We start from the raw sequence: 16,980 nt of genomic DNA on the forward strand, positions 1-16,980 counted from the left end.
AGCTCTTCCAAGTCCTTTGCTGTCTCTGACAGAATTACAATGTCGTCGGCGCACCTCAAAGTTTTTATTTCTTCTCCATGGATTTTAATACCTACTCCGAATTTTTCTTTTGTTTCCTTTACTGCTTGCTCAATATACAGATTGAATAACATCGGGGAGAGGCTACAACCCTGTCTCACTCCCTTCCCAACCACTGCTTGCCTTTCATGTCCCTCAACTCTTATAACTGCCATCTGGTTTCTGTACAAATTGTAAATAGCCTTTCGCTCCCTGTATTTTGCCCCTGACACCTTTAGAATTTGAAAGCGAATATTCCAGTCAAAATTGTCGACAGCTTTCTCTAAGTCTACAAATGCTAGACACGTAGGTTTCCATTTCCTTAATCTTTCTTCTAAGATAAGTCGTAAGGTTAGTATTGCCTCACGTGTTGCAATATTTCTACGGAATCCAAACTGATCTTCCCCGAGGTCGGGTTCTACCAGTTTTTCCATTCGTCTGTAAAGAACTCGCGTTAATATTTTGCAGCTGTGACTTATTAAACTGATAGTTCGTTAATTTTCACATCTGTCAACACCTGCTTTCTTTGGGATTGGAATTATTATATTCTTCTTGAAGTCTGAGGGTATTTCGCCTGTCTCATACATCTTGCTCACCAGATGGTAGACTTTTGTCAGGACTGGTTCTGCCAAGGCCATCAGTCGTTCTAAAGGAATGTTGTCTACTCCCGGGGCCTTGTTTCGACTCAGGTCTTTCAGTGCTCTGTCAAACTCTTCACGCAGTATCTTATCCCCCATTTCATCTTCATCTACATCTTCTTCCATTTCCATAATATTGTCCTCAAGTACATCGCCCTTGTATAGACCCTCTATGTACTCCTTCCACCTTTCTGCTTTCCCTTCTTTGCTTAGAACTGGGTTTCCATCTGAGCTCTTGATATTCATACAAGTGGTTCTCTTTTCTCCAAAGGTCTCTTTAATTTTCCTGTAGGCAGTATCTATCTTACCCCTAGTGAGATAAGCCTCTACATCATTACATTTGTCCTCTAGCCATCCCTGCTTAGCCATTTTGCACTTCCTGTCGATCTCATTTTTGAGACGTTTGTATTCCTTTTTGCCTGCTTCATTTACTACATTTTTATATTTTCTCCTTTCATCAATTAAGTTCAATATTTCTTCTGTTGCCCAAGGAGTTCTACTAGCCCTCGTCTTTTTACCTACTTGATTCTCTGCTGCCTTCACTACTTCATCCTTCAGAGCTACCCATTCTTCTTCTACTGTACTTCTTTCTCCCATTCCCATCAATTGTTCCCTTATGCTCTCACTGAAACTCTGTACAAGCTCTGGTTCTTTCAGTTTATCCAGGTCCCATCTCCTTAAAGTCCCACCTGTTTGCAGTTTCTTCAGTTTTAATCTATAGTTCATAACCAATAGATTGTGGTCAGAGTCCACATCTGCCCCAGGAAATGTCTTACAGTTTAAAACCTGGTTCCTAAATCTCTGTCTTACCATTATATAATCTATCTGATACCATCTGGTATCTCCAGGATTCTTCCATGTACACAACCTTCTTTCATGATTCTTGAACCAAGTGTTAGCTATGATTAAGTTATGCTCTGTGCAAAACTCTACCAGGCGGCTTCCTCTTTCGTTTCTTAGCTCCAATCCGTATTCACCTACTATGTTTCCTTCTCTCTCTTTTCCTACTGACGAATTCCAGTCACCCATGACTATTAAATATTCGTCTCCCTTCACTACCTGAATAATTTCTTTTATCTCATCATACATTTCTTCAATTTCTTCATCATCTGCAGAGCTAGTTGGCATATAAACTTGTACTACTGTAGTAGGCGTGGGCTTCGTGTTTATCTTGGCCACAATAATGCGTTCACTATGCTGTTTGTAGTAGCTTACCCGCACTCTTATTTTTTTATTCATTATTAAACCTACTCCTGCATTACCCCTATTTGATTTTGTGTTTATAACCCTGTATTCACCTGCCCAAAAATCTTGTTCCTCCTGCCACCGAACTTCACTAATTCCCATTATATCTCACTTTAACGTATCCATTTCCCTTTTTAAATTGTCTAATCTACCTGCCCGGTTAAGGGATTTCACGTTCCACGCTCCGATCCGTAGGACGCCAGTTTTCTTTTTCCTGATAACGACGTCCTCTTGAGTAGTCCCCGCCCGGAGATACGAATGGGGGACTATTTTACCTCCGGAATATTTTACCCAAGAGGACGCCATCATAATTTATCCATACAGTAAAGCTGCAAGCCCTCGGGAAAAATTACGGCTGTAGTTTCCCTTTGCTTTCAGCCGTTAGCAGTACCAGCACAGCAAGGCCGTTTTGGTTAATGTTGCAAGGCCAGGTCAGTCAATCATCCAGACTGTTGCTCCTGCAACTACTGAAAAGGTTGCTGCCCCTCTTCAGGAACCACACGTTTGTCTGGCCTCTCAACAGATACCCCTCCGTTGTGGTTGCACCTACGGCACGTCCGTCTGTATCGCTGAGGCACGCAAGCCTCCCCACCAACGGCAAGGTCCATGGTTCATGGGGAAGTCATATTTGTCATGAAGCTGAAATTCCCGCACGCTGCTCTTCCTGTACTGTCCAGCTGTCCGTGACAGAATTGTTCATACTTGTTTAGTTAAAAGCTGCGTTCGACTTCGCTCATTCCGCAGCTAGCGCCGCTCTGAGCTGACCTGGGCAGATGCGAGACGATGGGTGACCAGTCATTTGTTCTGCTCGCAACAGGAAATATCTACTATTAGTAAGTGCCATGACCACGGCGGAACGGTCGGGAACCCAGTGTAACCGCCCGTGGTCAACGTGAGCCCCGACTGAGCTGGAGATGGTATCCGAGGTTAATGATGCAGGCTGCGCTTTGTGGATGTGGGCAACGGAACGGTAGAGTCGGCAACATGAAGGTGAGCCATCGCCGGTAGCCGCCGGCCAAGTGGCTTATGAGCGGTGGGACGGTGCCAGGCCTGTGCAATAGCGCTGGTCTGATTCGTTTGATGTAGCGTAGCAGGCTGAAAGAGACGCAGTGTTCGCAGTTAGAGGAGCGAGTACTGAGCGTGCCAGTAATCCCGTAGTCGTAAAACTTTTTTGCTGAAGAGCTAATACTGACTTCGTTCCGTATATATACCGTTCCTATTATTAGTTAGCACCTTATATAAATTAGTATATTGGGAGCTCCGAATAGTTATAGACGCCCCCCCCCCCCCCTCCCCAGATACTGATCGTTAAAAGGCAGGCTGCAGCGCTTGGGAACACATAGTGTCGACTGTGCTGTGTTTGATATTGTTGCCACACTGAAGTTCTGACACTATAAATACCTGACGATGTATTATTGTGTCGTCTGTGCGAAAAAATGATTAATTGATGAAACCTTTGACTGCTGCTGACATAATCATTCCCATTTCTTAGAATGGCGGATATTTATATGGTTTTTAAAGTTTCTAATTGAGAACACTATCCAATATTTATCTGTGATGCTAATCTTGTATGAAAGCCTGGAACTATTTATTCTGGGTTACAGATACGGGATGTCCTAGGAGAAATGGTAAATGTTGAGGGATATGGCAAGAACGCTCATCTGAAGCAAAAAACTTCTAATGGACATATGCCCTACTCCAAATGATATCAGAGATACAAAATACTAAATTTACGTGTTTTTGGGCTCGTGGAGGGCACTTAAGTGTCTTAACCACCGAGCCTCTTTGAAATTTTAGTGTAGTATAACCTCCCTCTTTGCTTTTAATTTCTTTGCTCGGGATGCCTTTCTGTTATTGAAGGCGCAGTTGCCCATGGTGTATTGTGAGTGAAATAGTGCGAAGGATTAAGAGTGTATCAGAGAGAGTCATACGTTAATTGCGTTTGTACTCGCGCGGGCTAACACGGAACGCATCTACACTGAAGAAGAATATGCAGATATAGAGTTTGTTCACGTCTTCGGTGATGACAGTGCTCCTGTTGCTCTCGAAGACTACCGTCGGCGCTTTCCGTGTACTTATTTTTCAATTAATACTTTGTGACGCGCATGTTGTAATGCGTCATAACTGTTGTACGTCTATACGTGTGTAAACCTGACAATTTGTTAAACAGTGGAGAAAAAAATAACAGTTTATGTTAAATATGTTCTTTCTCAGAAACTTTTCGGAATAGAGCATACGCCCATATGAAACATTTTGCATCAAATGATCGTTCCGCTCGAATTCCTGAATATTGACAATTCCTCCTAGGACACATTGTATAAAATGTTAAACAATTCTTTCATGTAGTGTAAGTCTATATGTGATACACTTGCAGACAAGGCTTCCTGCACATGATTATTTTGCACTCGCTACACTGATTTGTAGTTTCATTTCTTGCACCCTTTCCTGTTCGCCTTTAAAGAATAAAACAGAGTGTGATTCTTGAGTTTCTCCCGGCGTATTTGACAATCAAAATATCCACGGGTGTACTGCCGGTCTACAGTGTCCAACGGGCACAATATTTCGGCGATCATACATGTTGCCATCATCAGGTGAACTGACGGACTGAGCTCCTGTGAACGTGCCGGCACGGAGATCCATACGCTATGGTTGCTCAGAGGGAACTGGGTTCGGTCGCCGCACTGCAGAATATATTGGGGCATCAAGGATTGCCCAGTCTGAGAATAGAAGTTCAAGCCATGCGGCTACGCCTTCAATAATAAAAATTGACATTAAAACAATAGCTTTTTGGTTGTCATATTTTTTTCTGCTTTTAAATGATTTAAAATACATTAGCTGTGTGGTAAATTTTTTTGTTTTTATATATTTTTTATTTTTATTTATTTTTTAATTAATTTTTTGTTTTTGGTTTTTTTTTTCATTCGCTCAAACATTCACACAATATATACATTGTACACACACATACATATATAGTTATCACATTCTCACACTCATTCATTCACCTTTTGATAAAATAATAATAATAAATAAATAAATGATAAATACAATAAAATAAGATTAAAATATAATTAAAATAAAATAAATTTGTGTTAAAATAAAATAAAAATTTAAATTAAAAGTAAAATTATTAAATTGTTGAAAAATTTTAAAATTATTAAAATTGTATAATAATATATACACAAGATGTGTAATCTCGTTATTCACGTAGGTCATCGGGCCATCTAGTGGAAGCCAGGTAGTGCACCCTGTGTCCAAGTTGTCGTACAAGTTCGTCATCTGACTGTTGTGTGTTTTCATAGAAGGTTGTTGCACTGGTTCTAAATCGGTCTTTCAAGTAGGGTACCCCTGCGAGTTGATGAAGTTCATTCGTTGGGAACCGGTATGGAAGATGGAGTGCTCTTTTCAGAGCACGATTCTGAATTCTTTGTAGCCGTTGTATGTGGGTTGGAGCAGCATTGCCCCACACGACAGCAGCGTAGTCTAAGATTGGTCGCACCAGTGTGAGGTACAATATCACCCCCAGTCTTGATGGTAGTGTTGTCGCTGGATTTAATGATGGATAGAGCTGTACCATTCTTCTCCTGGCTTTCTCTCGAATATCTTCTATATGAGGTTGCCATGTCAATCGCCTACCAAGGGTCACACCCAAATATTTTGCTGTTTTTGACCACGTAACTGGGGTGCCCCTTATCTCAATGGGTTGGATGTTAGGTGGAAATGGTCTTCTACAGATCGCTATTGCCTGCGTCTTTGTGGCGTTGAAAGACAGTCGCCATTTCGTTGCCCATTCACTCAGCTTATTACATGCTTGTTGCAGTCTTGCCTGGAGGTGTGCAGCATTCATACTTCGGGAGTAAATGGCTGTATCATCGGCGTATAAAGATAGGTGTGTTCTGGCCGTCGACGGTAGGTCGGATGTATACAAGATGTATAACAGTGGTCCCAGAACACTGCCCTGAGGTACTCCTTCTTTGATTGGTTTGGTGGATGATATACCATCTTGAGTGCGGACATGAAAAGCCCGGTTTTCTAGATAACTCTTCAGGAGTGTTGCGTGTGACACGGGGACCCCTGTATCTAGGAGTTTATACAGGAGTCCCTCGTGCCACACGCAATCAAAGGCACGAGAAACATCCAGAAATACAGCCCCGAACAATTCTTTCCTTTCCATGGCGCTGAATGCTTCCTCAACTAAGCGTAGTAGCTGCTGGGTGGTGGAAAGGCCTTGGCGAAAGCCGAACTGGACGTCTGGTATCAGATGCTCTGCTTCCACATGCTGTTGAAGTCTCTTTATGTATAAACGTTCAAAAAGTTTCGATATGGCAGGTAAAAGACTGATTGGTCTGTAACTAGCAGGTAATCGAGGGTCCTTTCCTGCCTTCGGTATGGCGATGACAGTCGCCAGTTGGCAGGATCTCATTGAACGCAGCCGCTATTACTGGTACTGCAGTAGGTGGTAATTACTTCAACAGCTCATTAGTTAGATGGTCTGGTCCTCCAGCCTTCTTTCCGTTTAAATCTTCGAGCTGTTTTCTAACTTCTGCTGTCGTGATCGGTTTAATATGGTCATCTTCGGCTCGACTGGAGAGGAATCTTGGAAGTCTCTCGTTGACTAGGCCAATGTGGTCAGCGTCGGCAGGATCATTCATCGGTGTGAAGTTTTTTGCGAATACATCTGCCAAAGCATTTGCTTTGGCATCTGGTTCGCTGATTATATGGTTGCCCACAGGTAGTGGGGATAACTTCTGTCCGCTTCTTAGTAGAGACTTCGTCATCTTCCAGGCCGATTGGTCTTGTAATTGTAGCTGTGCAACCTATTCTGCCCAGAATGGATTCCTGTGTTTTTCTACTTCTGCCTTAATTTCTCGTTGTAGTCGATTTACTAGGCGCTTTGTGGCTGGATTGCACGTTGCCTGCCATTCTCTGAATGCTCGGTTTTTTCCCTGATGGCTGCTATAATAGGTGGAGGCAGTTGGTGAGTTTTTGGTGGTATTGGCCGTCTCGGAGGTGTAGCTTCTGTTGCAGCGTCTAGTGCTTTAGTTGTTAGGTATAATAGAGTGGCTTCTGCTCCTGCTGTCCCTGGGTCTCGTGTATCCAGGAGGTCTCTTTCAAGCAGTTGATGATACATTTCCCAGCTCATTCCTCGAATATCAAGATAGTGTCTAGGCGGTTTACTGATGCCGACGAGGTCGACATCAAAAATGACAGGTTCGTGGTCAGATGTAAGGGCCCTTCTTGTAGTGGCAGTAACACCATTGAGAAATCCCTTAATGATGGCTATATCCAGCACGTCACACTGGGCTCTATTCGGAAAGCAAGTGGGTTCGTGTGGTCCCACGATGATGGCGTGGTTTCTCTCAGCAACTCGCAGGAGACGACGTCCGCTGATGTTAGTGATGCAGCTATTCCAGTTGGTATTTTTGGCATTAAGGTCACCAGCAAGAAAAAGATTTCCTTGTTGTGACAGTACCACCTCAAAGTCTGCTTCTTCTAGATGGCCACGGGGGGGCCTGTACACTGCAATGAATTGTATGCGGCCTCTTGATGTCTGGACTGCAACTGATGTGGCTTCTACTGTGGCTAATGCTGGAAGTGGCAGTTGGTGATGCATCAAGGAGTTTCTTACATATACTGCTGTTCCTCCACCAGCAGTCGGCCGGTCCGGCCGGAAACAGCTGTAATTGGCGACTCGTACTTGTATGTCGGGTTTCAAGTGTGTCTCGGTGACCAGGCACACGTCGATTCTTTCATCTTGGAGGAATTGACGTAACTCCCCTACTTGATTGCGAATTCCATTGGCGCTCCATGTGCACACAGTTAGCCCAAATCTAGCTGCCATATTGGGTGGTGGAGGTTGGCTTTGGAATGGCCTGTAGGGCAACCTGAACTGTAGCAGAAATCTGTTGCGAAATTGTAGCCATTATAGCCTGAAGGGCATCAGTGATAGCTTTCGTCATGACTTGCATGACTGAGGTCAGATTAAACTCTTGGCGGGAAGTGTTGTGTTGTGCCTGAGTTGTTGGCGGTCCGGCACTGATTATGTGCTGCTGAGGTGCAGCAATGGTCGGAGGAGGTGGAGCTGGGCGATGGGGAGTAAGCTGAGTACGCCTATGGTGGTGTAGGTTGATTCTCTGTATGCATGCAGCGGAGGCATTGGCCTTAGAGGATGAAGCATTATTGGTGTTGGTTGTTGCTACATTTGTATTTCTCCTGGCAGCTGCAATAGCAGCAAAAGTGAGGCCCTGGTGAATGGTTGCCCTTTGTCTAGTCCTATAGGCTTTAATGACTTCACAGCCAAAGTAGCTAGCAGGATGAGCTTTGTTGCAACGGACACATGTGGGAGGAGTGTCTTTGTCCTTAGAGCAATCTTTGGAAGTGTGTTCTTGGCCGCACTTCACACACTTGAAGGGCATTACACAGTGTCTGGCTACATGGCCAATGCCTTGGCATCGATAGCAGATGGTGGGGCCACGTTTGCCCCGAGGTTCCTCAATTGTGACGTCTGTGTTGGCTATGACCTTCTTTGTCAGTAATTTTCGGTTATCTGGTGTGTTGGTGAGCACTACCATAAAGAGGGGGAGTGTATTTATGAGTTCTAGGCGATTGCACTCTGGAGATTGACCTGGGGACAATTCCGATGGCTTCCAGTTCTTCCCTCACATCACCACACGAGAAACTGAAGGGAAACCCTCGAATGACTTTTTTGATGGGCTTGTCAGGCGAATAGGTATAAAATCCCCATTGCCTTTTTGAGATTTCTTCTGTGATTTTCATAAAATCCGTAGTATTTCCGGTTTGAAGCTTATAGAGGTCTTTACCAGCTGTTCTGAATTGAAAAGGGTTGCAAAGAAGGCCCTTAATAGTTTGCAATAGTATCTTATACGCCTCCTTGAATTCAATGATGATGGGAGGAGGTTTCTGTGCTTTTGTAGAAGTCTGGGCCGTGGTGGCCTAGGTGTCACTTTGTTCGGTTGGTTCGGCGTCCATATCCGTGAAAGAGTTGTTTGGTGATATAGGAGCAGCACTCGTAATCTTTCGGGTAGGAGCCGTCCGAGTGGCTGGAATGAATCGGCGATGGGGCAGGACTTCTTGTGTTGGTTTTCGCTAGCTGACGAGTTCGGGGTTGTCTCGTCCGTCTTTTTCCTCTTGGCAGGTCCAGGAAGTTCTTCTGTTGGCGTAGAACACACAATAGTCGTTGGCATCAAGTCGGTAAGAAGCTTAAAGCTTTCATTTGGATCTTGCTCGGCTTGGTTGGACGTTGCATTGCCAGTGTGATGCAAGTCAGTGTCTCTCTTGGCGTCGAGTTCTTGCTTCTTCTTCGAAGCCTCGGACGAGCGGGGCGCCTTACGCGTGTCAGACATAGTGCCAGTAAAGGCGAAGAGATTTGCACATAGAGGAAGGAAAGCTAGCCTTGGCCTCTGCGAGCGCGGGCTTGTCCCATGCGAAGGGGGCCCTGGCTCGCAAAATCCCTCACTGACGGTCCATAGGTGTGCAGTGTTTTATTCCTGAAGAAAACACTGCACAACCAACAGGTACAGGAACACGACAAGTTGCTTCGCAGCGGCGGCCGATTTAAATACCCTCTGCCCGCGACGCGCTCCCTCCGCTGTCCGCGCCCCGCGCCACGGTCGCGCGGTTCCACAGCGGAGGCAGCGCGCCGCGGGCGGAGGGTATTTAAATCGGCCGCCGCCGCCGCAGCATAGACAGCAAGTGGCCGCTGTACCAGGTGACACTCCCTGACATACCTCAAAACAAGAGGGAGATTAAGATGGTCCTGGCTGTGCCTGTCACCACGGAGCCGCTGCGCCGTAAAAACAAGACGGTGCAGTGCTTCAGGTGTCAGGGCCTGAACCACATCGCTGCACACTGCACCATGCCAGTGAGATGCAGGAAGTGCGCCGAGGCCCATGACACTAGGACATGCACACTGAAACACACGGACCCACAAATAAGGTGCGCGCTGTGTGGCAAAAACCACACAGCGGGTTACCAAGGTTATGAGGTCCACAAAAGACACTCACAGCAGCAAAGGGCGCAAAGGCCGCCCCACACACACGTAAACGAAACACGACAAACCCAACCAGTCACACAGGAAAACAAAATACAACAACACACACAGACAAGGCCTGGGTAAAACCAAGACCGGACACACCCAGGGCAACATACGCAGAAGTGGTTTCTCCTCCGAGAAACCATGAAAGCGTGGCCCTGTCACCACAACACCAATCACAGTCACAAGAACAACACCGGGAAACACACAACAACAACGACCAGGTCCACCAAGACAGAGGAAGCTCTAGGGAACCCCATACACAGTCCTCCCCCCCCCCCCCAAACGGATCAGTTGTTAGGCGTTATGGTGCAGACCATGAACCTTGTCATGGAAATGATGAAGGAATTCAGGGAAGCCCAGAAGCAGAACACACAGATCCTCGTTGCCCTTCAGGCAGCAGTCCAGCAGTCGCTGCCCTCTGCGACTTCCTCAGTAGTTCCAAAACCCCATCATGGATAGACGACCAAACATCCAAGGCCTGACAATGTGCGTCTTTAACGCAGACGGCATTTTTAATCAAGAGGTCGAGTTCAGAGAACTCATGAAGGAGTTCTCCATCGACATATGCATGATGGGGGAAACCCACCTAAAACCGGGAATAAAAGCGACGGTTCCCAACTATGTTAGCTACCGCAAAGACAGGCCAAGGCGGAGGAGTGGCCATATACATAAAAAGAGGGATCCCCCACCACCAGGTATTCTTACCAGCTACCAACAAAATCGAAGCAGTGGCGGTGGAAGTAGCCACTGCCACTGGACCCCTAACAATCGTTGCAATCTACCGACCCCCACAAGACTAGATAGATGAGGGAGATATAGCTACTCTAGGGCAAATTGAAGGCAAACTCATAATAGGGGGCGACTTCAATGCCAAATATCCTGATTGGAATTCTAGAGTAACCTCCAGAGCAGGCGCCAGATTGCAACAACTAGCGCACAACCACCATTTCGAAACATGGGGTCCAGTCGAGCCCACACATTTTCCAAAAAATGGAGGCAGGCCCGACGTGTTAGACATAGCTCTCACCAGGAGGATTACGGGGTTTGTGACCGCGAGGACAATCAACAGAATGTCCTCCGACCACAACCCAGTGATTCTAGAGGTCGACGTGGGAGAATGGGTAGCACTCCCACGGTACCAGACGTCTTACAAACGAACAAACTGGGAGCGATACCGAGAAACTCTCGCCTCTGATATAGCTCGCGCTCCGCCACCTACTGCCGAAACAGTAGAGCAAGCGCTACAAGACCTAACAGGTACCATCCTGCAAGCAGCAGAAGAGGCCACCCCTCCACAAAGGGATGGCCCGCCGCCGCAAATACAACTCCCGGAACACTTGCTAGCACAAATTCGACATAAGAACAGAGTGGCAAAAGAGTGGAAGATAACCATAAACCCGGCCACAAGGAAGCTGCTCAATCGTCTACAGAGAGAGTTGAAGGTAGCGCTCAATGAGCACAGAAACCAGCAATGGCAAAACCGCCTCACAGCCCTCAAAGTAGACGATCACACACTTTGGCAAGCAACCAAACAATTTACAAAAAGACGCGCTAGGATGCCGCCACTGCACGGCGAGCGGGGTCTGGCCTACAGCCATGCTGGAAAGGCCAACGCCCTCGCCGACACTTTCGAGAAGCAGTTCCAAGCGGCAGAACCCCAGGATGATGAGCATGAAAGAGTGGTCCGTCGTCAACTGGCTGTCTTCCTTAATGCTGAGGAGGACCCAGAGGACGAACCCACAGTTTTTGCCCCTGAAGACGTGGCAAAAGTAATTAGCTCTCTCCCCTCCAAAAAGGCGCCAGGACATGACAGTGTCACCAACCAGTTGGTCAAAAACCTCCCACCCACGACGATCGAACACCTCGCGAACGTCTTCAACGAGATTACTCGTACCCGCGAGTTCCCAGCTTGCTGGAAACACGCGGAAGTGGTCGCGATACACAAACCAGGGGAAGACCCTCTATTCCTGCAGCACTACAGGCCGATTATCCTCTTGCCAACTCTCAGCAAGATCTATGAGCGCCTTCTGCTAAGACCCATACAGAAACATATTACCAGAGAGCAGCTTCTGCCGGATTTCCAATTCGGATTCCGGCAGAACCACTCTGCCCCACAACAGATCATGAGACTGGTTGAAGCAGCCACAGAGGGCTTCAACCACAGAGGCTACTGCGGGGTAGTGCTACTAGACGTAGCCAAAGCCTACAAGTTGTACACACAAGGGTTCCCCGGGAGCATAGTTAAGCAGATCAAAAGCTATCTCTCGAACAGAACTTTCTCTGTGAAAGTAGAAACAGCCACCTCCACCAAGAGGCGTATTCGTGCTGGGGTGCCTCAGGGACCGGTCCTAGGGCCCGTTCTGTACAGTCTGTACACTGCGGACACACCAACGGCCCCCCTCGTGCACACCGCTCAGTACGCTGACGATACAGCCTTCTACACAAGAAACGCGAACAAGGACCTGGTCATCTGTAGGCTTCAAAGGGCTTTAGATGACACAGAAACTTGGGCCCGTCGCTGGCGAATCACCATCAACTCCGAAAAGACGCAGGCTATGCTGATTACCCGTAGGCTCGGAAGGCGCGAACCTCCTCAACGCCCCACCCCCCTTCCCCCCTCCACCTTCACCTAAACGGAACCCAACTCCCCTGGCACAGAACCGCCAAGTATCCTGGCGTAACCTTGGACTCTCGTCTTACGTGGAAACCCCACATAGACGAGGTCCATAGGAAGGTCTGCGCCAGAATGTCCATCCTGTACCCAATCCTCAACTCATCCAGCTCCCTTCCCTGCTCAGTAGGAGTGAACGTATACCAGGCCCTGATCCGGCCAGTCATGGAATACGCACGTCCTGTCTGGGGATACGCGGCGAAGCAGCACCTGGACAAACTCCAGAGGCTGCAGAACCGCGCCCTCAGGAGGGTACTGCGTTTACCTCTTGGATTCCCCACTGACGATTTGCATGCCACTGCTGAAATCCCACTCCTGAGAGAGCGTTTTCAAGACCTGGCAAGGGCCTTCTATGAAGGTTCTTCCAGGTCAGGAAACGCCCTCATCCACTCCCTAGGTCGCTATGACATGTCCCGCGATAAACACAATCGCCCCATGACGATCTTTGACGACTAAGTCGAAGAGAAAATCCCAATATCCATTCCAAAATCCTGCTCCTACCCAAATTACTAAAATCATCTCGCCAAACCTCAGGCAAGTACCAGACACACAGAGAACAATCATCACATTTCACAAACACCAGAAAGTACAGAAATAATCACACACACACACGCACACCGGGGAGTAAAAGCCGAAAGGCTACAAACTCCCCCTCACACTTCCCCAAAGAGGGGAAAGCAATAGATGAGAGCAGCAGCGACCGAACCCAGTTCCCTCTGAGCAGCCATACCTCAGTTCACCTGATGATCGCGACATGTATGATCGCCGAAATATTGTGCCCGTTGGAAACTATAGACCGGCAGTACACCCGTGGATATTTTGATTAATAAAACAGAGTGTTTAACGGTTCGGTATTGAGGAAAGCTCATAAATTAAAGCAAGTATTCAACAGAACGTTTTATGAAATAAAAGTGGGTAACACTTGCTTCAAGTTTGACACAGTTTTTCTGGCAAGAAGTGAGAACCACCATCTAAATCGTCGATATTGTCATCCCCACTTTGAATGTGAAAAACCCTTGCTCCATTTCACGCAAAATTTCGTCGTCCGTAAGCGAACGTGAAGCCATTCTTTCGTTTCTGTACTTACTCAATGAACAGCTGACGTCATCCGGCACCTTGACTTCAGCTAATTTAGAAACCACACGTCCCTAGAAACACAATGAAGAAGACCGATCAAGCTCGTCCATATAATTTGTTTCATATTTAAAAACGGTTTGAGCTAAACCCCGTCACTTGTCGAGTGGACTATCGACCGAAATTTTTGCGTCCTACCAGTTGTCCAGTTGGCAAAGTATTAATAACAGTAATAGTACTTATTATTTTATACTATACTTCGTGCAACATGAGACATGATCAAAAATGTTTATTGAATGTTTTGAATTTCATTTTTGTTGTATTACAACAGCCTTAATCTAATTGCATGCCCCTTGCTACAAATATGTACTGCAGGTGAATATGACCGTCACTGTAATGAGCATTCACGAATACAGCTGATCGGTACGAGTCACGCACACCCATGAGTTGTCGGCACTGGAAGAAAAACATTACAACATTCCCCCTCTCATATCTTCTAGCTGTGCAGTGACCGCGCTACTTACGCCTCTGCCATCTTACCTGACGGACGAATTTGTCACCGTCAGTTAAAGTCAAGCATGTCCTAAAATATAGCTGTCTCCGTAAGTGCTTTTGTTTGTTGGTAAGTAGGAAAGCTACACTCTGGAAAGGCTCTCAGAGTCAGTTGACGTGTTCTATCTGAGTTGTTAACTGGTAGATGCAGTTTATCGTAAAACACTGCAGAGAACCGCAGGCCACACGGATAATTGTTGGGGGCCGCATGCGGCCCGCGGGCAGCTGTTTGACGACCAGTCCAGTAGTCAGTTGCTGGACAGCCAATGAGTATGTTGCCTACTGCAAGGGTGGTGTGACGAGCAGCCAGGACGGAGGCTCCACTAACAGTCGACGTAGCGAATGGCCACAAAGTGTAGATACAAACAGGCCAGGAGAGCGGTTGGTGTCATTCCCAGGCGCGGTGACGGCGAGTCCGGAAGTTACGTACTGTTCCGCGTCCACATGACATCAGAATGAAGTTAGGTCTTGAGAATGGGAGTTTGGAAAACAGATTCTAGCGTAGGATTTGGGTGGAGTGTGGCCCCCTGGGTGAGAAGGAGGAGGGAATGAGTTGTGCAGGCATTGATTTACTTTGACAAACAATTTTCATTAAACCAAAAGTATCTTTCCTGGCAATTGACGAGTGCCAACTGAATTCGAATATACGGCCAGTCATAGTTCCTGAAGCATAGGTTTAGAACAAAACAATAAAAGAAAAACAATTTCTTCAGCACAATAATAAAACACCACTCAGTACCAACTGATCAACAACAAGACCACAAACACTTTAAAGTATTATACGTCTTCGCCAAAAGGCAAAATAATCACAATATGAAACTACAGTCCATAAATCAGAAACGTAGACTTCTCATTTGATAAGGTCTTCATATGTCTACACTTAAATTAAGTATGGAAAATCTTGACGAAAGGCCTTTTTTTAAAGTAGACAAAACACACACACACACACACACACACACACACACACACATATATATATATATATATATATATATATATATATATATACTCCTGGAAATTGAAATAAGAACACCGTGAATTCATTGTCCCAGGAAGGGGAAACTTTATTGACACATTCCTGGGGTCAGATACATCACATGATCACACTGACAGAACCACAGGCACATAGACACAGGCAACAGAGCATGCACAATGTCGGCACTAGTACAGTGTATATCCACCTTTCGCAGCAATGCAGGCTGCTATTCTCCCATGGAGACGATCGTAGAGATGCTGGATGTACTCCTGTGGAACGGCTTGCCATGCCATTTCCACCTGGCGCCTCAGTTGGACCAGCGTTCGTGCTGGACGTGCAGACCGCGTGAGACAACGCTTCATCCAGTCCCAAACATGCTCAATGGCGGACAGATCCGGAGATCTTGCTGGCCAGGGTAGTTGACTTACTCCTTCTAGAGCACGTTGGGTGACACGGGATACATGCGGACGTGCATTGTCCTGTTGGAACAGCAAGTTCCCTTGCCGGTCTAGGAATGGTAGAACCATGGGTTCGATGACGGTTTGGATGTACCGTGCACTATTCAGTGTCCCCTCGACGATCACCAGTGGTGTACGGCCAGTGTAGGAGATCGCTCCCCACACCATGATGCCGGGTGTTGGCCCTGTGTGCCTCGGTCGTATGCAGTCCTGATTGTGGCGCTCACCTGGACGGCGCCAAACACGCATACGACCATCATTGGCACCAAGGCAGAAGCGACTCTCATCGCTGAAGACGACACGTCTCCATTCGTCCTTCCATTCACGCCTGTCGCGACACCACTGGAGGCGGGCTGCACGATGTTGGGGCGTGAGCGGAAGACGGCCTAACGGTGTGCGGGACCGTAGCCCAGCCTCATGGAGACGGTTGCGAATGGTCCTCGCCGATACCCCAGGAGCAACAGTGTCCCTAATTTGCTGGGAAGTGGCGGTGCGGTCCCCTACGGCACTGCGTAGGATCCTACGGTCTTGGCGTGCATCCGTGCGTCGCTGCGGTCCGGTCCCAGGTCGACGGGCACGTGCACCTTCCGCCGACCACTGGCGACAACATCGATGTACTGTGGAGACCTCACGCCCCACGTGTTGAGCAATTTGGCGGTACGTCCACACGGCCTCCCGCATGCCCACTATACGCCCTCGCTCAAAGTCCGTCAACTGCACATACGGTTCACGTCCACGCTGTCGCGGCATGCTACCAGTGTTAAAGACTGCGATGGAGCTCCGTATGCCACGGCAAACTGGCTGACACTGACGGCGGCGGTGCACAAATGCTGCGCAGCTAGCGCCATTCGACGGCCAACACCGCGGTTCCTGGTGTGTCCGCTGTGCCGTGCGTGTGATCATTGCTTGTACAGCCCTCTCGCAGTGTCCGGAGCAAGTATGGTGGGTCTGACACACCGGTGTCAATGTGTTCTTTTTTCCATTTCCAGGAGTGTATATATATATATGTATGATCAGTGTCTCTTGCTGCCGAGACCAGACTTCAAGGAACTGCGCTAGATGGGAGAATCAATCTTCGTTGTGGGGATAAGAAGGAAGTTATGTGGGGAAGTATAACAAGATAGACGTGGAGGACGGTAAACTGCTGCTTGTACTAGCATGGAGGGTCGCGGTGGGAATAGAGCAGCTTGGTAGAGTTAGGAGGTTAGTTGGGAGCCAAGAGACAACTGTATCATACAATTGCTGAGCACGCTGCT

This window comes from Schistocerca serialis, chromosome 7 (genome assembly GCF_023864345.2).
Source record: "Schistocerca serialis cubense isolate TAMUIC-IGC-003099 chromosome 7, iqSchSeri2.2, whole genome shotgun sequence".
NCBI lineage: Eukaryota > Metazoa > Arthropoda > Insecta > Orthoptera > Acrididae > Schistocerca > Schistocerca serialis.